Source organism: Vicia villosa, linkage group LG7, assembly GCF_029867415.1.
Source record: "Vicia villosa cultivar HV-30 ecotype Madison, WI linkage group LG7, Vvil1.0, whole genome shotgun sequence".
Lineage (NCBI taxonomy): Eukaryota > Viridiplantae > Streptophyta > Magnoliopsida > Fabales > Fabaceae > Vicia > Vicia villosa.
In genome coordinates, this window is record NC_081186.1 from 59828890 (window position 1) to 59851085 (window position 22196).

The 22196-nt window shown below is 35.8% G+C and overlaps 1 pseudogene; it reads left to right on the top strand.

Annotated features, from left to right (window-relative positions):
* Positions 1-19475: 19475 nt before the first annotated feature.
* Positions 19476-21922, top strand: LOC131619160 (uncharacterized; annotated as a pseudogene).
* The last annotated feature ends 274 nt before the right edge of the window (positions 21923-22196 follow it).

Genomic DNA, 22196 nt, shown 5'->3' on the forward strand with positions numbered 1-22196 from the left:
GCCTAACAAGTCTCCGAGCAATACCAAGCAAGAGAATCCCATCTAATAAAATATATGCAAAAGGTACGAAGTCTATCCCCTTGTTTTACTTCTTTTGAAATAGAACATGCTCCCCACTAATAGAACTTTATAGCAAATCTTATGTTCTAGCTTGCCACATAGAAGGCAATGGGGGTTTTAAAGAACAATTATCTAGAAGACTCTCACCTCCCCCAGAATTGACCCGAGTGAAGTATAATCCCTTGAAGTTGTCTCCAAGTCTAGCTGAAAGTCGCCCATACTGCGGTTCCTACAAATGGGCGAACTTCCAATAAACGAGGGGGAAGCAAGGAGGATTCAAAATCAGGCTTCCAAGTACACTTTCCTCTCTAGAAAAATTTATAAAATGGGGAGGGCTTGTCCCAGGTTGCGGTGCCTAGGAGAGCATGAAACCTTCCTAGCACTAGAAGAAGTACAAAAGGGAGCCTACAACAATCACATTGGTGGAAAATTTGTCACCCACAAGCTGTTAAGGGTAGGATATTATTGGCCTACTTTGATGAAGGATAACATCGCCTTTGTCAAGAAGTGGGATCAATGCCCGAAAAATATTTAACTTCTCCACTCCCCAACTGAACTTCTTTAGTCGATGACTTCGCTCTGCCCTTTTTACCAGTGAGGCACTAACATCATGGGTTGGTTCCCCCTGACGTCGGGCCAACTTAAATTTTTGATAATGGGAGTTGATTATTTCACCAAATAGATAGAGGCGAAAGCTATTACTAAAATCACAGTTGAGAGAGTTCTTCGTTTGCGTTGGCAGAAAATTATGTGCAGGTATGGACTTCCCGGAGCTATTGTCTCCAACAATGGAACTCAGGTCCCCAATGCTATGGTCATTGACTCCTGTAGAGATTTGTGAGTGAAAATAAAGATTGTATTCTTTGTACACCCGTAGGCCAATGGGCAGGCGAAATCAACAAACAAAGTAATCTTGAAGGGACTTAAGAAGAATCTTGATGATGCCAAGGGTTTGTAGGAAGAACTACTTCATGAGATATTATGGTCATATCATACCACCCCACTCTCCACCACCAAAGAGACCTTTTTTACCATGGTTGTTAGATCCATGATTTTAGGATTGGAAGATGAGTCTGTAGGAAGAACTACTTCATGAGATATTATGGTCATATCATACCACCCCACTCTCCACCACCAAAGAGACCTTTTTTATCATATGTTGCACTGAATTGGGTTAACAATTCTCTGTGTTGTTTATCATTCTGCAATTTTACTTCACTATCAATTTCAGTCTGATGAGTCTGGTTTGTTTCCAGATGTCATAACATCTATCTTGATATCATATGTTGCTGAGACACCATGTTACCTGTAGAGACTGACATGACTTTTTGGCGATGATCCTAGTTTATTGAAAACTAGAACAAAGCCAGATTGGAATGTGTGATAGACCTGATCAACGAATTAAGAGAAGTCACCCATTTCAATATATATAAATTTACTTGAAGCACTACATCTCGGGCCATTGTCTTAACATTTAAACCTTGAATACATTTACCTTCATATCTTCCATCACGACGATACTTGGAAATTTCTATAGAATCTGCTTATGAGAAATAGTTTGAAAAAAGTCTCTGTGATGATTTTTTTATATACCCTTTAAATATCTTCACGTATCGCTCTACCAGTTACATTCACCTTAAATAAACTAGGCCATAAAATTTAATCTCCCTGACTAGATGAACAATTAATTGAACCATAATGTCAAAAAATAATGGCAGGAAATACATCTTCAAGTGACCCAAGATAACTGTAGTATCAAGTTTCAACTCATCTAAATTTCTTAGATCAATGATTTTAATACAAATAGCATTGAAGAATTAGCACAATCTATTTATAATTTCCTTTACTTCTTTTTTGTGTGGCCGAATTCCATGAATAGTCATGGGTAGAATTTATTGCATCAAGACATGACAATCATGAGATTTTGTTAGAACAAGATTTGTTCTGATCAATATTCTTGTTTTGATGATAACAATATATATGAATTTTGCATAAGACAATGTGGTACTCTAATCCTTTACATTTTCCATTTCAGGAAATATATAAAGAGTATGCACAATTTAGCGCTCAGAAGCACTGACTCAGAAGGTTCTGGATGGCTGCATCAGAACATGCTATGGCAAGACATCAGAAGATGGTCAAGCAGAATCAAAACATGGACTATGAAGCATCAGAAGAACATGAAGTCAGAAGGAGAAGCACTGAAGTTCTGAACGGTATCACGCTCAAGCACTTCAAAGTCAGAAGACAAGAAGATGCTCTACACCAAGCTGATTGACTCTGATATTCAAACGTTGTATTCACAAATCTGAGTTCAGAAGCAAGTACAAGATGACAGGCTATTAAGTCTAATCTCTGACTGACAAAAGGAACGTTAGAAGCTACAAAAGGTAAAGTCAATAAAAGCAGCAAAAGCATGGCTCGAGGTAGTTGACAAAAGTGTGAAACATTAAATGCAAAGCTGTACTATTCACGCAATGCATTAAATGCAACCCAACGATCATCTTCTCAAACGCCTATATATATGGAAGTTCTGATCAGAAGCAGCTAACCAACTCTTGCAAATATACTGAAACGCTGTCAAAATCAAAGCTCACGAACATCATCATCAACCTCACAAACTCTTGTAATATTTAGTGAGTGTTAAGCTTAAAACTTAAGAGAAATATCACTGTTGTGATTATAGCTTTATAAGAAGCAATTCATACTCTTGTAAACTTTATTTTACATTGATTATAAAAGGTTCCTAGAGTGATCAGTGTGATCAGTAGACTCTAGAAGACTTAGAGGTTATCTAAGTGGTGATTTCCTAGAGTGATCAAGTTGTGATCTGCATACTCTAGAAGACTTAGAGGTTATCTAAGTGGAAAACCATTGTAATCAGTTGGATTAGTGGATTAAATCCTCAGTTGAGGTAAATCACTCTAAGGGGGTGGACTGGAGTAGTTTCGTTAACAACGAACCAGGATAAAAATAATTGTGTTCATTGTTTTTATCTTATAAGTTTTTAAAGTCACACTTATTCAAACCCCTCATTTCTAAGTGTTTTTCTATCCTTCAGATTTCAATTTAATTAATTTTAGATCTTTCATTTATACAATTTTTTTTGACATTGGAAGAGTAGCCTTAAGGAACTTTGATACGTTGCAAAAACTTTTTTTTCTTTTCTGCACAGAGTGTGACATGCTGGGGGGCAAATGTGTTCTTTACTTATTTCTTTGAGGACTAAAACTCTTGTCATATATCCATCTCCACCAGATCTAGACAAGCATTCTTACCATCTTTTTTCTTGCTTTAAATGTTGAGAAGTGTTCTAATCAAACTATCACACACGTTTTCCTCCATATGTATAACATCAAGACAATGTCTTACATCAAGACTAGACCAATATGGAAGATCAAAGAACACCGACTTCTTTTTTCATATATTTTTCTCCACAACCCTTTTTTCTTCTTTCGAAAGACAACATTGAAATGTTGTTTTCGTTTATAAACTTCCTTCTCGATTAAGGTCTTTGGAGTGATATTAGACTTCTACTCACATTAAAGACCTTATGTAATCTATGCTATGGATGGTTAAGTCTTAGAAAATTTTTAGGCCCAACGTAAATGATCTTTTTTTCCTTCTTTAGTTTGTAGAAGCATGTATCTACTTCACATATATGACACACTTTATTTCCCTTAACGTTGTACCCAGACAAATTAATGTATGTAGAAAAATCATTGATTATGCAAAACAACATGACACACATCTTAAAATTTTATCGTGCATCGTACTCTTTTCTTATGAAATAAAATCATACAAAGTCTCTAGGGTGTAAGGTGTGTTTCTTATGCTAGTCTTGGCCCTCCCCAATTGGTAGCAAGTTTTCCATCTCTAACATTCTTCCCTCCAACGTCAGAACGTCTTGAAATGAGATCTATAGGATAGAACTTCCGAGGTGGAAATCGTTTGTTGTATTTAAACGTGTTTGCTTATATGCCCTTTTCTATTTAGTGGCTCTGACCCCAAAGGTACATTTTTTCGGATTGAGCCTCATGTCGTATTGTCTAACTCTTATGAATACACTAGTGAGATGCTTATCATATAGTTCTTCTTCGCTTGACTTGACGATAATGTCATCCATATAATCTTCTAAAGTTTCATCTAGTTCTTACTTAAAGACTTTGGTCATCATCGTTTTATATGTTTCCCCCGTATTTTTCAGGCCGAAAGGCATCACGATGTATTGATAATTGGCTTGCTCAGTCATGAAGGTTATTTTCTCGCGATCTGACTAATACATGGGTATCTGGTTATAACCAGAGTACACATACATAAACGAAAAAGAGTTTGTAACCGATTGAACTATCTACCATCTTGTTTTTGGTTGGAAGTTGATAGAATCTTTGGGGCACGTCCGGTTGAGGTGGGTGCAATCAAAATGCATTTTCCACTTTCCTGAGGCCTTTTGGACTAATCTAAAATTAGGATTTCGTCCTCTCTTACGTTTAGGTTGACCATGCCAACTACTTCACACACACTTTTTTCTCCTCTTAGCGGCGGGGGGTTTCTTCAATCTTGTTTTGTGTATAAGGCGAGCTTTACGTAAATCAACCACAACAACGACCAACTCACCCGAATTTTGTGATATTTCATCTTCAAATAGACCTTGGAGGCCACTGCGTCTAACACCGCCATAAATGATATTCTTATTCTTAAGATGATGTGATATTCCTTAGGCTGATGTATTGGTATGTGACTGGTGCAGAATAATAACTTTAGGAAGTAAAACAATTTTTTCCATCATTTAATTTTTCAACAGTGTCGGACAATGAAATTATATGCGTGTTTTGAGCTTTCATCTTTCTCATTCCTTGCCTTCAATCAGCCCATAGAAAGGTTCCAACCGTTCTTCTAACTTTTATGTCTAGTAAGTTGCTGAAAAATTATATTTAAATATAACTATGTAAATTATTTAAGGATCTTGTTAGGCAATTGTTTAGATAATCATATTTTTTTAATAGGCAAGATATCTATTAAAAACTAAGCCAAAAAGGCTACTCAACCGAAGGTACAACACGACAAACCTCTACCTCCCGAAACAACGGAAAGGAAGAGTATTCCAAGTATAAATATTACAACCAGATAACAAATGATCGCACGAGGATAACCATATCCAAGATCTAAAAATAATAGCTGACATAACATCATCATAAGAGGGATTTATGTTCTTAAAGATGTAGTCATTTCTAGACATCCAAATACACCAAATTGTCTCTAACCAAACCACATCAGCTATTCTCCTCTTTATTACGGTCTTAACTTTCTCAACATGGAAGAAGAAAGAATTGAACTCTTCCAAGTCCATTTCCTCCAAAGATTCTAACCAAATCAACACTCTTCATCAAATAAGATCCGCAAAAGAACAAGATTAAAAAATATTGGTAACGGATTCTACTTGTGACATACAAAACACACAATAAGGATCATTACTCACCGAAGGTATGTTTCGCTTGATGAGTTGGTCTTTAGTAGGTATTCTATTGAGTAAAACTTTCCATCCGAAAAAGAGAAAATTAGGTGGAGCTTTAACCTTCCACATTGATACCAGCGCCTTAGCAATGTTTTCAGGACAAACAGGAGCTTCAGCATCCGCCGATGATAGGAGCGCATAGCAGGAATGAAAAGAAAAAACTCCTTCGCTCGATAATCTCCAAATATTCTTATCTTTGTCTTCACTGCCCAAAGAAAACTGAGTTAACAGTTCCATAAACTCATCTCTAACCATCAGGAAGGAAGGATCATAAATATCCAAACAATCCTCCCAATTCCAAGACAAATCCCTCCCGTTCCAAACTATAACATCAGCTACACTGCAGAATTTATTATAGGCAGCAGAAAAAACTTCAGGATATGCATCCATGAGAGATTGATTTCCCAGCTAGTTTGACTGCCAAAAAGCTGTCCCTCTGCCGCTATTTACCGTAGTCGTAATCGAGCCTGTGAAGAGATTAATACAGTTATGAGCAGAATTGCCGGACAGGATCATGTCATGCCACCATATGGAATCCGTATGGTGCAAAACAACAGCATCCCCAACTAGCACTTTAATCACCGGATCGCCGTATCTACTTCGAAGCAAACTACTCCAAAGCGCATCCGACTCGTTTATAATCCTCCATTTCCACTTTTGTAACAGAGCCCAATTTACAAGTTTGACATTATTTACTCCCAAACCACCTTTATCCTTTGGTTTACAAACAGATTTCCAGCTTACCCAGTGAATTAAGCGGTCATCTTCCCTCTTATGCCATAAAAAATTTCTTTGTAACTTACAGATCTCATTAATCACTTTTGAAGGAGCCCTATAAAAAGATAGAGAATAGATCGCTATTGCATTCAACACCGATTTAATCAGTATCACTCGACCCACCATGTTCAAGTATCTACCTTTCCAAATAGCCAATCTTGATTTAAGTTGAGACAATAACTCCTTCCACATTGAGAATTTCCTCGGGCTATCACCGACTTTAACCCCAATATTTGAACGGAAACACGTCAATGTCGCAATTCAAAAAACTAGAATCCGTTTCCATAAGTCAATCACTAACATTTATTCCATAAAACTTGCTCTTTAGAAAATTTATCTTCAGCCCCGACATCAACTCAAAACCTCTAAGGATAGACTTCATCATCCAAAAATTATCACTACAACCATCCGCCACAATAATCGTATCATCCGCGAATTGCACAAGGTTGACTTGCTCAAATCCGTTAATCTTAAAACCCCCAAAAGCGTCTATCTCCACGGCCTTCCTTATTAGACCCGCCAATGCCTCCGTGACCAATACGAAAAAGAAAATGGGATATAGGGTCCCCTTGACGGAGCCCCTTTTCCACCTTGAAATCCTTTGTAGGGCTGTCAGTTATTAAGATTAAAGTGTAACTCGTAAAGATACAACTATCCATCCAACTTAACCATTTGCTACCAAACCCCATATTGTTTACCAAAAAGTGGAGAAAATCCCAATTAACACAGTCATAGGCTTTCTCAAAGTCTACCTTTAAAGCTACACAACTTCTATTCTTTCTTCTTGCCATATCCAACACCTCATTAATCAAAAGAACACCGTCAAAGATATTTCTACCGGGAACGAACGCTGATTGATTTATCGAAACAAGTTTACCTATCACAACTTTGATTCTAGCAGCCATCAATTTGGACATGATCTTATGTAAACTTCCCACAAGACATATAGGTCGGAAATCACTAAGAGATTGAGGTTGGAGATCTTAGGGATAAGCGTTAAGAAAGATGAAGTAGCTGCTTTCAACAGTCTAGCATCCTTGTAAAAATCCTGTACAAATTTGTACACGCCCCATTTGACAAACTCCCAGCAACGTTTAAAAAATTCAAACGAAAACCCATCAGGCCCAAAACTTTTGTTCCTGTCGCACTCCCAAACAGCATCTTTAATTTCAGATTCAGAGAATGGACTATCTAACCAACTGCTATACTCCTCACTATGGCGGTTAAAGCTTAATTCTAAAGGAACAGATCTGTTACCACTTTTATCACTGAAAAACTCTTCATAATGCCTTTTCACCTCACCTTTCACTTCTGCCACCCCATCAATGAGACCGTTCCGCCCTCTAATGGTCGTGATTTCATTCCTCGTCCGCCTATTCTTCAAAGAATTATGGAAATAACTAGAATTTTTGTCCACTTCATTTAACCACAGTTGCCTCGATTTTTGTCTTAGCATACTTTCCTTGAACTCTAAAGATTTCCAAAATTCAGCAGTGATTTTGTATCTATCATCCACCATGGACAAAATATCCTCCCCATGATGATCAAAGATCATCCTATCTAAGGCACTCAACTTATCTACATTGTCACTAACCTGAAGGTCTATCCAACCGAAAATGTCTCGATTCCACTTCCTAAGGATTGGCCTCATTCTCTTCAACTTCTCATGTAGAATGAAATCCCCTCTCCCTTCTACAACTAGCTTTCCTCATTCCTCTTTTATGAAAGGTAGGAAGCCCTTATGACTAAACCAAGTATTGTTGAACCTAAAGGGCTTAGGTCCCCAATCTAGCTTCCCCACGTTGAGCCAAATATGACAGCGGTCTGAAATATCTCTTTCTCCCACTCTTTGATCAATTATGCTCCAATCTTCAATTGTTAGAAATTCGGTATGATAATCCTGGATATCTTCGAAGAATCGTGTTCGTTCACTTTCCGAAAAAAGTATTTCGACCCTATTCTTGTCTGGGTTCACGAAATCTTTGCGGGGATAATTCTCGAAGAGCAATCTGTTTTCTGACAATAGAGAACAGATCAGAATGTAGAAAGGAAGTATATCTCGTATACCAAAATCGAGGCCAAATGACTCCTTATATATGAGACCAATAACAGAAAACAAAGAGGGCGCTGCCCCGCACCCCGCCAGGGGCTACACCCCTTGGAACCCCGTTTCTAATATTCGTATTCAGTTACACGTTTGGCTCGACGAGCGTGCACTCCGCACTACCCTAACTCGTTTCAAACTTAACGCATAATTGTATTGGCCTATAGTAAATCACATTACTACCAAAATACATTGATGATACTAAAATTACCAACAAACTCCCCCCATTTTAGTATAATCCTTGATTTACTTACAGGTATAACGATCAAACAAATGCATAGACGATAATGTCTTGCGATTGAATTATCATCTTAGTACAAATACACATTCCAAATACTCGAAAACCGGGGCGTCACAATGATTGAACCCGTCAATCCATTTGAATATCTGAAGATATAATACACATATGTTTCTTACAATACTTTACTATTCATACTTGACACTTTACAAGCCATGTGTCCTTATCCATTAATAAGCATATAGGAAGCCAAGTCCAAGCTTCTTGAAGCGGCAAAACTTCATGCTCACATAGGTGATCCTTTTAATCTTGCACCTGCATTTGCAATTTTTCAAAAGAACCATTAAGAAGATATACTTCAACCTAGCCATCACTTGCAGATCTGAGCACATACCTTGGGAAGATAAACACAATTGCTCCAATCTTTAATTATGATCTTTCCACATTGAATTCTGCTTCTAACGTTGTATTAGAAGGGAATTAGGTATACCATAGTTAATAGATTTAAATGGACTTTAATCCCATCCTAATTACCAACTTCTTCACTAAGTGTCTAGCTAACCCCTTCGTCAAGTGGTCAGCTAAGTTTTGTTGCGACCAAACAAACTCAATAGATATCACCCCATTCATGATTAATTCCCTAATCATACTATGTCTAATACCCAAATGTCTAGACTTTCCATTGTATATTTGACTATATGCTTTAGCTAGTGTGGCACTACTATCACAACGGATAGAAATTGGTGATATCGATTTAGGCCATATCGGAATCTCATATACCAAGTTCCTTAGCCATTCTGCTTCTTTACCACCAGCAGCTAATGCTACAAACTCAGATTCCATTGTGGAACTAGTTATACATGTTTGCTTCTTGGAAGCCCGTGAGATGGCACCTCCCCCAAGCAAGAACACTCATCCACTTGTAGAGGATGAATCTTCAACATTATTTATCCAACTAGCATCCGAATAACCCTCTAACACCGAAGGAAATCCCATATATGATAATCCATAATTCATAGTACCCTTTAAGTACTTGAATGCCCTAGTTATCGTATGCCAATGATGTCTACTAGGATTACTAGTAAATCTGCTCAACTTTCCAACCGCATAACCAATATCCGGTCTAGTGCTAATCATAGCATACATCAAAGAGCCTATAGCTCTTGAGTATTCGATTTGATCCACAGGTTTACCTGTATTTGGCATAAGCTTTTCTCCTGGATCCATGGGAGTACTTACTGGAGAACAATTTTCATAATTGAACTTCTTGAGTATTTTATCAATGTAGTGAGATTGCGTAATTACGATCCCCTTATTCTCCCGTTTGATCTTAATACCAAGAATAATGTCCACTTCTCCCATATCCTTCATGGAGAACTTTGATGACAAGAAATTCTTTGTTTTATCAACTTGATTTTGGTCGGTGCCAAAAATCAACATGTCATCAACATATAGACAAATGAAAACTCCTTTACCGGATGTATCAAATTTGATATATACACATTTGTCAACTTGGTTTAGAATGAAACCATTAGACAAAACAACCTCATCAAACTTTTGATGCCACTGCTTTGGAGCTTGTTTCACCCCATACAACGACTTAACTAGCTTACACACTTTATGCTCATTACCAGGCATTACAAATCCTTCAGGTTGCTTCATATACACTTCTTCTTCCAAATCACCATTCAGAAATGCTGTTTTGACATCCATTTGATGAATCACTAGATTATGAATAGCCGCCAAGGCAATCAACAATCTAATGGTAGTGATACGGGCAACTGGAGCATAGGTATCGAAATAATCAATCCCTTCTTTTTGTCTGAAGCCTTGGATAACTAATCTAGCTTTAAACTTGTCAATTGTACCATCGACTTTCATCTTCTTTTTGAAGATCCATTTGCAACCCAATGGTTTGCAGCCTGGTGGTAAATCAGATAATACCCAAGTATTATTTTCCATGATAGAGCCAATCTCTTCATCAATGGTTTCTTTCCAAAAAATAGAATCTCGAGATTTCACAGCTTCATCATACGTTCTTGGATCTTCCTCTATACTATAGCAATAATAGTATTGAGTTTCAATCTGATCCTTTGATCCCTCAACTAAATATAGTTGAAAATCAGATCAATAAGATCTAGATTTTCTAGCTCTTTTGCTCCTACGGGGTTCAAGTGTCTCACTTGGCACACCATATGAATGACCATCCCTTAGAGATTCGTCTGAATTAGGTATAGATATCTTTGGTCTAGGTATAGAAGAGAAACAATTCTCATCAAATATGGCATCTCTTGATTCTATAATTGTGTTAATAAAAGTCGAGTCATTAGGTTCTATAACATAAAACCTATAAGCCTTGGAGTGTTCAGCATATCCAACAAAAATGCAAGCTACACCCTTTTCGCCCAAAGTTTTCCTTTTTGGGTCAGGGAGTCTAACCACGGCCCTACAACCCCAAACATGTAGAAATGTTAAGTTGGGTCGTTTTTTATACCAAAGTTCATATGGGGTAGTCTTGTTCCTTTTATTAGGAACCCTATTTAACAAATAACAAGCCGTTAACATAGCTTCTCCCCAAAACCCTTCACTCAAACCAGAGTAAGATAACAAGGCATTTACCATTTCTTTAAGAATTCTATTTTTCCTTTTAGCCACACCATTTTGTTGAGGTGTATAAGGTGTCGTAGTCTTATGAATGATTCCTACGGATTGGAAAAATAGAGGATCATAATATTCACCACCTCTATCGGTACGTAATGTTTTAATCAGCACATTCAGTTGCACTTCAACTTGAGTTTTATAAATTTTGAATTTATCTAAGGCTTCGTCCTTAGCATACAACAAATAAACATAGTAGAATCTAGATGCATCATCAATGAAAATGACAAAATATTTTTTATTCCCTAATGATGGAGTAGCATGCAAATCACATAAATCACTATGTATTAACTCAAGAATGACAAATTTCCTTGTTATACTTTTAAAAGGTTGCCTAGTGATCTTTGTTAACATGCAAGTTTTACATTTTTCGTTATTTTCATTAAAAACAGGAACTAAATCGTCTTTAGACATTTCATGCATTCTTTTATAATGTACATGTCCTAAACGAGCATGCCATAACGAAAAATTGATAACATTCGAAGAAGACATAAATATAGAACCAGAATCTTTAGGAACTCCATTCAAATTCATCATAAACATTCCATTATTATAATATCCAAATCCTACAAACACACCAGACTTTGATAAAACATATTTATCGGATTCACACACTTTCTTGTATCCAAGCTTATTCAATACAGGACCAGAAATTAAATTCTTACGTAACTTAGGAACATGCAATACATTAAACAAAGTAATAGTCTTTCCAGAACTGAATTCTAGCACAGCGTTTCCTTTGCCTTCAACGGGAGCGAAGCGATCATCTCCCATGTATAGAACAGAACCATCTTCCACTGGAACAAAAGTCTTGAACCAGAAACGATCCTTGCAAACATGTGTTGTGGCGCCAGAATCAATCCACCATGCGATAGCACCATCCTGCACATAAAATGCCTCAGAAGTTAGTGAAACCGAATGTTTAATCAAATTATTCAAATCACAAATTGATTTCTGACCTTGGTTTTCGGATTGGTCCTTAGACCCCTTTCCTGAACCACTTGCGTTCGCGTTGTCCTGCTTTTTGCCGAAACGACAATCCTTCTTGAAGTGGCCTGTTCTGCCACACTTCCAGCATTCTAGTTTCGGTTTCTTGTTAACACCGAAATTGCCCTTTTTGTTATTGAAAGCATGTTTCTTTCCTTTGTTTTTGTTGTTATCGTTCTTACCACCCTCTTCGATCATATTAACCGAGGGTCCAGCAATTTCTTTGCCTTTTCCTTTGTTATCCTCATGCGCTCGTAGAGATTCCTCTATGCGCAAGTGACTTCCAAGTTGGATCAAAGACAGTTCGTCTTTTCCATGTTTCAGATTGTGTTTGAAATCCTTCCATGAAGGAGGAAACTTGTCTATGATGCTTGAGACATATATTGTTTCATCCATCTTCAATCCATGTTGTGTGAACTGTCCAAGGATTCGGAGGAGTTCATTGAATTGTTCCATGACAGACCTCGATTCAACCATTTTGTAATTGTTGTAATCGGTCACCAGGAACTTTTTACTGGATGAGTCCTTTGCCATGTACTTGCCTTCGAGACAATCCCGCAACTCCTTTACAGATTCCACGTTTTGGTAAATATCAAATAAGGGATCAGACATACCGTTAAGAATGTGCCCTCTGCATATGTAGTCGTCGTTCTCCCACTTTGATCGGCGTCTCAGATTTTCAACCGTGTTATCCTCCTCAAGTTCTAGAATTGGTGTAGACAGGACATGCACCACCTTCAACGTTGTCAACATGAAATGCATCTTCTTCTGCCAACGCATGAAGTCTTATCCTTGAAACTTGTCCAATTTTCCGAAACTTTTAGTCATCTCCTTGACGGTGCTTCCTCCTCCAGCCATGATTATAAGAAATAATACTTTGTTCGTTTGTTAGAAATTCGGTATTATAATCCTGGATATCTTCGAAGAATCGTGTTCGTTCACTTTCCGAACAAAGTATTTCGACCCTATTCTTGTCTGGGTTCACGAAATCTTTGCGGGGATAATTCTCGAAGAGCAATCTGTTTTCTGACAATAGAGAACATATCAGAATGTAGAAAGGAAGTATATCTCGTATACCAAAATCGAGGCCAAATGACTCCTTATATAGGAGACCAATAACAGAAAACGAACAGGGCGCTGCCCCGCACCCCGCCAGGGACTCTGTCCCTTGGACCCCGACGGGGCGCTGCCCCTTACCCCGCCAGGGGCTACGCCCCTTGGAACCCCGTTTCTATTATTCGTATTCAGTTAAACCTTTGGCTCGACGAGCATGCACTCCGCACTACCCTAACTCATTTCAAACTTAACGCATAATTGCATTGGCCTATAGTAAATCACATTACTACCAAAATACATTGATGATACTAAAATTACCAACATCAATCATCTTGCTGGAAATAAGAAATCTATCGAGGCGACTCATTGCCGTTTCATTACCTTTATACCACATGAATCTGCCCCCAACACAAGGAATATCCACAAAATCCATGTCCCTTATAAAGCTCCTGAAATCTGCCATATTCCTGTTACTTTGACTGCTCCTTATTCCCATTCCGCAATTTCTCTACTTACACTAATTGAGAGAATTATCATTATTTACTATGACATAAATTATCATTTTATAAATTTTCCTGAGAATTTAAATTCAGTCTTTAAAGCTATAATATTAAACTCTTACCACTACAATATTACGACTTTTAAAAAACTCAAACATATATAAAAGTTAATTTGATAAATAGATATGGCAAATTTAATTTAATAATTAATTGATAACTACTAAACTACATGCATTTACTAAGATAATTTTATAAAACAAATATATATCATGAGATCTTGTACAAATTTGTTAACTGTATACAAGCAGGTCTGTTAGTCCTGGTTGCACTGCTAGTTCTGGTTTATCTGTTATGTATTATGCTGGTTGTACTGTTTGGCATCCCTTATGCCTTTGTTAATTTATTTGTTTTTGGCTTTCCAAAAAAAAAAATGAATCTTACTCAACGTATCCACCAATCATCACAATCTCTATCACTACGGATAGCACAAAAATTAAATGAAATAACTTCAGCTCCAAACTCAGTTAGTGCCCTTTCTGGTCTTATTGATTCTCTGCAAAGGGGACAAGTATGGTTTTTGAAACCAATCCATTTGTCCAAACAATGTCTATGATACATATGGTCACACCTTAATACTCTAATCTCATCTCCTTCCTCTATTTTGCATAGACACACTGAACATTCTACTCCTTCTTCTGAATCATTGGTGTGTTCATAAGAACATATATTGTTCATCTCTTCCATTATTGGAAAGTGATCAGAATGATGGAGGTTATAGAAGGGATGGTATGTAAGGAAATGTAATATCCATTTGAGATGAGTATATACTAGACTTATGTACTTCATCATCATCATGAAAGGTTTGGAATATAGACAAATAGGTTTCTTTGCTATACTCAGCTTTTGTGTTTTGAAGAAACGAGAACTTGTAGTGATGTTTATCAACGAAAGTGTAGAAAAGATATATAGATAAAATAATGATGAGTAAAGTCAAATAGTGACAGCTTATTTCGAAAATGAAAGTACGTGGTTAGTTCTATATTTCTTGAGTGATATTCTTAACTAGTTTTGGATGATTTTTAATTTAATTTGTACTTTTTTGAGAATCTTGTATAATAATGATTTAATTTATTGAATAGCTAAACAAAAAATTAATTAAACAATTAATATAACCATGTGGTATTTTGAAGTAAAAAACCAGTTAGAGTGAGTGTGTTTGACTCGCGATATAAAGCCTTGATTTTAAAAGGCCACTAGTATTCTATCAATATAATAGAAGTCGTTAGATAACAACTGCCCCGTTTTTGTTGTTGAGAAATATATAAGTGTTTATATAGACTACAATATGTGGGTTCTGCTCTATATCACTCACATAAATGAATATGTTTCATGGACAGTACATTTTTTTTCTACACATGCTATACATAATTACACATGTTTAATTACAGTAAAACGAAAACAGCCATTCAATAAACATCATATAAAATCCAAAAGACAAAATCAACAAGTTACATCGATCATAAATAGCAGTCGAAAATAGTAGGGAATAGCAAATGCTAAACTTAAAATGAAAACATAAGATTGTAAGTGCAATGCCGGCTAGATAAGCTCTTAAATTCATCAAATAAAAAAATTATGAATTTTATTATAATGAAAGATAATATTAATGATCATGTCAAAAGTTTTTAAATTTAGAAAACAAAGAAATCCTAATGAGTTTTTAATCCAAAACATTAATAAAATAGAAATCCTAATGATCATATTATCTCACTCAAGGAGGTACCGCCTTGCACCCCAAATACTTCCCTATCGTCCAATTGTGGGAAACATATGATAAGATGTGTCTTGAGTAGATAAAAGTCAGAGTCAGTAACTGACCCACATCCCCATTGAAAATAGGAATTCAGCTGTCCACCATTGACTAGGTAGGCGGTGACCTTTCCCAACAAAACCCTAGGACTAAGACCTCTATTATAATACCTCACTTCTAGATTGAGGAGAGATAGTGTCAGCTGGAGATTTCGACATAATGTTTGTGTCCTTCGAAGACATATGTCTCGAGGAAAGAATGACTTTTAATGGCTATTTTTAAGATTATTATGTGTCAGGATTATTTCCTAATCGAAGTAAAGTATGAATAAATTATCTTCGAAGCCTAAGGAATAAAAGATTTAGGATATTCTGATATATTTTATTATTATTATTCACAAAGACACGTTGCTTCACGTCGAATATTTTTGAGCGGGAGGATTTGAATTTCAAAGTGTTTCATTTGAATCAAGAAGGACACGTGAAACTCTAGGAATTCGAAGCGCATGCAAATGAGCAATGTGGCATCTCATTAGAGTAAGACCGTTAGGGTCGAATTAGTATAAATAAGGGTCTTAGTGGTAGGATCCAGGGGTGTTCACCAGAAATCACCGTAAACAGATAGACCTTAACTAATACACATCAAACATTCTTATCCTAAAGTATCACACTACATACATAGCCTTTTACCTCACGTGAAAAGGTCCTCTAAACAACAACAAAACAACACTGTATAGGGCTTCTCGCCACCGTGGGCAAGTCCTAACTACCATTCAACGTAATATACATACTAAGACCTCTAAATACCCCTTTCCTTCCAGCGGGTAATATGCACACATGTACTTTTTGACCAATACAAGTCTTTTGTTAGCAGATAAGTATGGTTGAGCTTCATCCACATTATTCAATATATACAAATGTACTTGAAGAACTACATGTCAGACCATTGTCTTAACATTTAAACCTTGAGTACATTTACCTTCATATCTTCCATCACGAAGATATTTGGGAATTTATATAGAATATGCTTTAGAGAAATAATTTGAAAAAAATCTCCCTGACTAGATGAACAATTAAATGAACCATAATGTCAAAAATAATATCGGGAAATACATCTCCGTTTGACACAAGATAATTGTAGTCTTATGTTTCAACTCATCTAAATTTCCTAGATCAATGACTTTATTACAAATAACATTAGAGAATAAATACAATCTAGTTATAGTTTTCTTTACTTTATTTTTTGGCAAAATGTCATGAATAGCCATTGGTAGAAGTTATTGTATCAAGACATGACAATCATGAGATTTTAATTCTATTAATTTTAGATCTTTCATTGATACAACTTTCTTGACATTGGAAGAGTAGCCTTAAGGAACTTTTATACCTTGCAAAAACTTTTTTCTTTTTTACACAGAGTGTGACCTACTGGGGGCGAAATATGTTCTTTACTTGTTTTTTGGGACTAACTCTTGTCATATATCCATCTCCACCATATCTAGATAAGCATTCTTACCATCTTTTTTCTTGCCTTAAGTGTTGAGAAGTGTTCTAATTAAACTATCACACACATTTTTTTCCATATGCATAACATCAAGACAATGTCTTACATCAAGACTATACCAATATGGAAGATCAAAGATAACCGACTTCTTTTTCCATATATTTTTCTCCACGACCATTTTTTCTTCTTTCCAAAGACAACATATATTTTTCTCCATTATTCAGGCCGAAGGGCATCACGTTGTATTGATAGTTGGCTGGCTCAGTTACGAAGGTTGTTTTCTCGTGATCTGACGAATACATGGGTATCTGGTTATAGCCAGAGTACACATCCGTAAACGAAAAAAAGTTTGTAACCGACTGAACTATCTACCATCTTGTTTATAGTTGGAAGTGTATAGAATCCTTGAGTCACATCCGGTTGAGGTGGTTGCAATTAACACGCATTTTCCACTTTTCTGATACCTTTTTTACTAGTCCGACATTAGGATTTTGTCTCCTAATACGTCAAAGTTGACCATGCCAATTACTTCACACATACTTTTTTCTCTTCTTAGTGACGACATCGCTTGCGAGGGATTTCTTCAATCTTGTTTTGTGTATAAGGCGAACTCCACATAAATCACATAAGTCAACTGCAAGAATGAGCAATTCACCCTAATTGGGGTGATATTTCATCTTCAAATAGACCATGGAGGTCACTACGTCTAACACCGCTAGTAACGTTATTCCTAAGTTGATGTGATCTTCCTTAAACTGATGTATAGGTCTGTGGCTACTGCAGAACAATAACATTGGGGAGTAAAGTCATTTTTCCCATCCTATAATTTTTCACCAGTGTTGAACCATGAAATTAAGTTGGAACTATCGTTTATATATATTATGCGATTTCTCTTTTTTTTAGAAATCAAGATTTCATTAAAGGGAGAACTAAGGGTTCTCCAACCCGATTACAAAAGAGAAAACGGGAAAACCCCGCCAAAGAAAAATTACTAACCAATTACATTACGAGAGATAGTACAAAGGCTCCCTACAAAACTCGTAAAAGATTTCTCTAGTTACACTGCTTGAGAGAATTATCATTATTTATGATACACATTATCATTTTATAAATTTTTCTGAGAAAATTTGAATTCAGTCTTTAAAGCTATAATATTAAACTCTTACCAATAATATATTACGTCTTTTAAAAAACTCAAACATATATAATAGTTAATTGGGGACAACTTCTCTACCCATCACAAAAAGATGGGTAGTGTACATCAATGTTGTCAAGATCGCGATCCAGATCGTAGAATCGCACGATTTTGCGATCTCAATCACCTCCACCGATCTGGATCGCAAGCAAGATCGTGATGAAGCTGAAATCTCGGCAAAATCTTAAATTTCGAAATTTGAAGAAAAAAACAAATCGTAAATTTGTAAAAATAGGCTTTTTTACACGGGTCAAGTGCAACCCAGTTTAACCCGCTTGCTATAAATACATACTTTTAGTAGCCCTAAATCCAAACTTACTTTTGCACTGATATTCTCTGCGGCGGCGTTTTCGATTCTTGATACGAGAAGAAGAAGAAAGAAGTAAGCCAAAGCTTTGCTCTGTTTTTCGTTTTCGCTTTACTCTGTTTTTTGTTTTCGTTCTCTGTTTTGTAACTTTGTTTATATGGTTTTAATGCTCTGCAAGACTGTAACACTTTTGTACTTCCCACGTGATATCAATGACAATTTTCAATATTTTTTTAATGCTCTTAACACTTTTCCAAAAGCATGTGATGATGGCAGTAGTGTGACTGTGAGTATGTGGCCATGTGGGTGACAAAATAATGTACTACTATTGTTGTTTTTAACAGATTATTATTTTATTAGATTTTTCTAATTCTACTTTCTACGGTTTTCTTTAGGTGTGATAAAGTAGAATGACAAACTAGAGTTACAAATAAGATTATTAGTTTTATTAATTTATAATTGATTTACTTTTTTTCCTTAACTTTTTCGTAGTTTGTTATTTAGTCATAAAACACTATTGATTAAACCAAGAAGATAGACATGACTAAGGACTTTTTCTTAGTTTGTAATGTACAACATTAGTAAACTCTATTGAGATTTTTAAATTATTTTATTTTTTTAATTTTATTTTTATTTTGAAATATAATACTTATTAAAAATATTAAACACATGAATTTTTAATATGTTTGTCTTTTTCAATTTATATATTTTTTATTAAAGTTATTTGTCTTAGTTTTTGTCTTTGTTTACTTTTTAATCGGACAGATGACTGGTGGTAGTAGTAGTATGTCGGTTCCTCCAACAAATTCAGGTGTTAAAAATGTGAGAAATAAGAAAGTTGCAAAAAATGCTCCTGGTCAGAGACAAGATGTGGGATGGCAACATGGTACTCCCGTAAACGATGGATCAAGAAATATCAAGTGCAACTATTGTCATCACGAGTATAGCGGCGGTGCTTTTCGATTTAAGCATCATTTAGCAGGGACAAATAGTAATGTTGAACCCTGTGTATCTGTTCTTGATGAAGTTCGCAAAGAAATGTGGGTCATTGTTCATAGATTGCAAACTCAACTCATCAAGAAGAGAACTCTAAGTGAAGATGTGGTAGAGGTTGATGTGGAAGATGGTAAAAGAAAAAAAGTTGAATCTTCAAGTCTTGCAAATATTTTCAAGAGGGGGATAACTTCTCAATCAACTATCAACAATGCTTTTAAGAAAAAAGAAAAAGAGGACACTGACCTACAAGTTGCAACTTATTTTTACAACAATGCTATCTCCTTTAACGTTGTAAAAGATGAAGAATTTATAAAGATGTGTGAAATGATTGCCCGATATGGTAAAGGATATAAGCCACCATCTTATCATGACATTCGAGGTAAACATTTAAAGACAAAAGTTGAGTCAATAAATAGCATATTGGTGGAGCATAAAGCTGCTTGGAAAAAATTTGGATGTACAATAATGAGTGATGGATGGACTGACCAAAAGAGGAGGACTATCATAAACTTTTTAGTCAATAGTCCTATGGGAACTTTCTTTTTAAAATCAATTGATGCATCTGGAATTTCAAAGACATCTGATAAAGTTTTCAAAATGTTGGATGACATCGTTGAGGAAGTGGGGGTAGAAAATGTTGTTCAAATTGTAACAGACAATGCTGCAAATTACAAGTTGGCTGGACAAATGTTGATGGACAAGAGGAATATGCTTTATTGGACACCTTGTGCAGCTCATTGTATTGATCTAATGTTAGAGGATTTCGAGAGCAAGATACCTATGCATAAGGAGACTATTGCTTCGGGTAAAAAGATCACAACTTACATTTATGCTAGGACGGGTCTTATAACTTAGTTGCATCATTATACTGCAGGAGGTGAGTTGATAAGACCTGGTGTGACTCGTTTTGCAACATCATATTTGTGTTTGGGTTGCTTGAATGATAAGAAGTGAGAATTGTATAGGATGTTCACTTCTAAGGAATGGAAGGATAGTAAATTTGCCAAGACAAAAGATGGGAAATTGGTTGAAAATATAGTCACAAATAGGGACTTTTGGAAGAATTTGGTTATTTGCCTTAAGGGTGCTTTTCCATTACTTAAAGTCTTGCGTATGGTGGATTCTGATGAGAAGCCAGCCATGGGCTATATCTATGAAGCAATGGATCAAGCAAAAGAGCAAATTCAAACTAGCTACAATAATAAGAGAAAAAGGTATAATTTTATAAAATATATTAAATTGATTTATTTCATATAAGCAGTATATAAGTATTTATTTATGAACTAATTTAATCTTTTCTTTCTTAAGCTACCAACCTTTATGGCAGATTATAGATAATAGATGGGACAAACAGTTGGATAGGCCTTTGCATGCTGCGGGCTACTATCTTAATCCAATGTTGCATTACAAACCTAATTTCAAAGCAGATAATGAAGTTAAACAAGGGATGCATGCATGTTTAAAAAGGATGATGGGAGGAGACATGGATATGGTGAATAAAATTGATGGTCAGCTTGAGGATTTTAAGAGTAAAAAAGGGTTCTTTGGGAGTGAAATAGCTCAACGTGGACTAGAAAACAAGACACCAACTCAATGGTGGGAATCTTACGGTGATGCACACCCAGAGTTGCAAAACTTTGCTATTCGTGTGTTAAGTTTGACCTGCAGCTCTTCTGGTTGTGAGAGAAACTGGAGTGCTTTTGAGATGGTATGTTTTCAAATTATCATATATATTTTTTATAGTTACTATATGTTATGCATTTTAATTTAATATTTCCCCTTTTAAGGTTCATACGAAAAAAAGAAACCGGTTGAAACAAAAGACTATGAACGATCTTGTGTATGTGATGGTAGATACAAGATTGACCAAGAATAAGGCTGAAAGGAAAAAGCGAGATCTAACAATCGATGATTTCCAAGATGATGATGATTGGTGGTGTGTTGCTGAGGAAGAAAATGCAGGTGGTAATCATGTAAACGTGGCTGATTTAGATGAAGATTTGATGCAAAGTACTGGTGTTAAATCAACTACACATGTAGATGAATTTGATGTCCTTGAAACTATAGAAAGTGACAATGAAGAAGAAAATGCAGACGAAGGTGATGGAGAAGATGATGATGATGATGGTGGAGGAGATGATGAGATTAGTGAAGATGAAGAAGATGACATTATGGGGGATAATCCAAATTATCGGCGTATTTATGATTTGTACTAGCCTTTATAATTTTAAGTATTTTATTTTATGGACTTTGTTATTTTAGGTTTAAGATTTGAGACTTTTAATTTTATGTTTTCGACTTAGACTTTATGGATTTATATTTAATATTCAAACTTATGCACTATTAAATATATAATATAAAACATTTTAAGTATTATTTTTTGGTAAAATCTTACGATTTTGGTTACGATCTTAAATATTACGATCTTGTTATCACCTCTCGATCTTATAAAATTAATTGTGTAAGATCTTCCGATCTTAATTACGATTT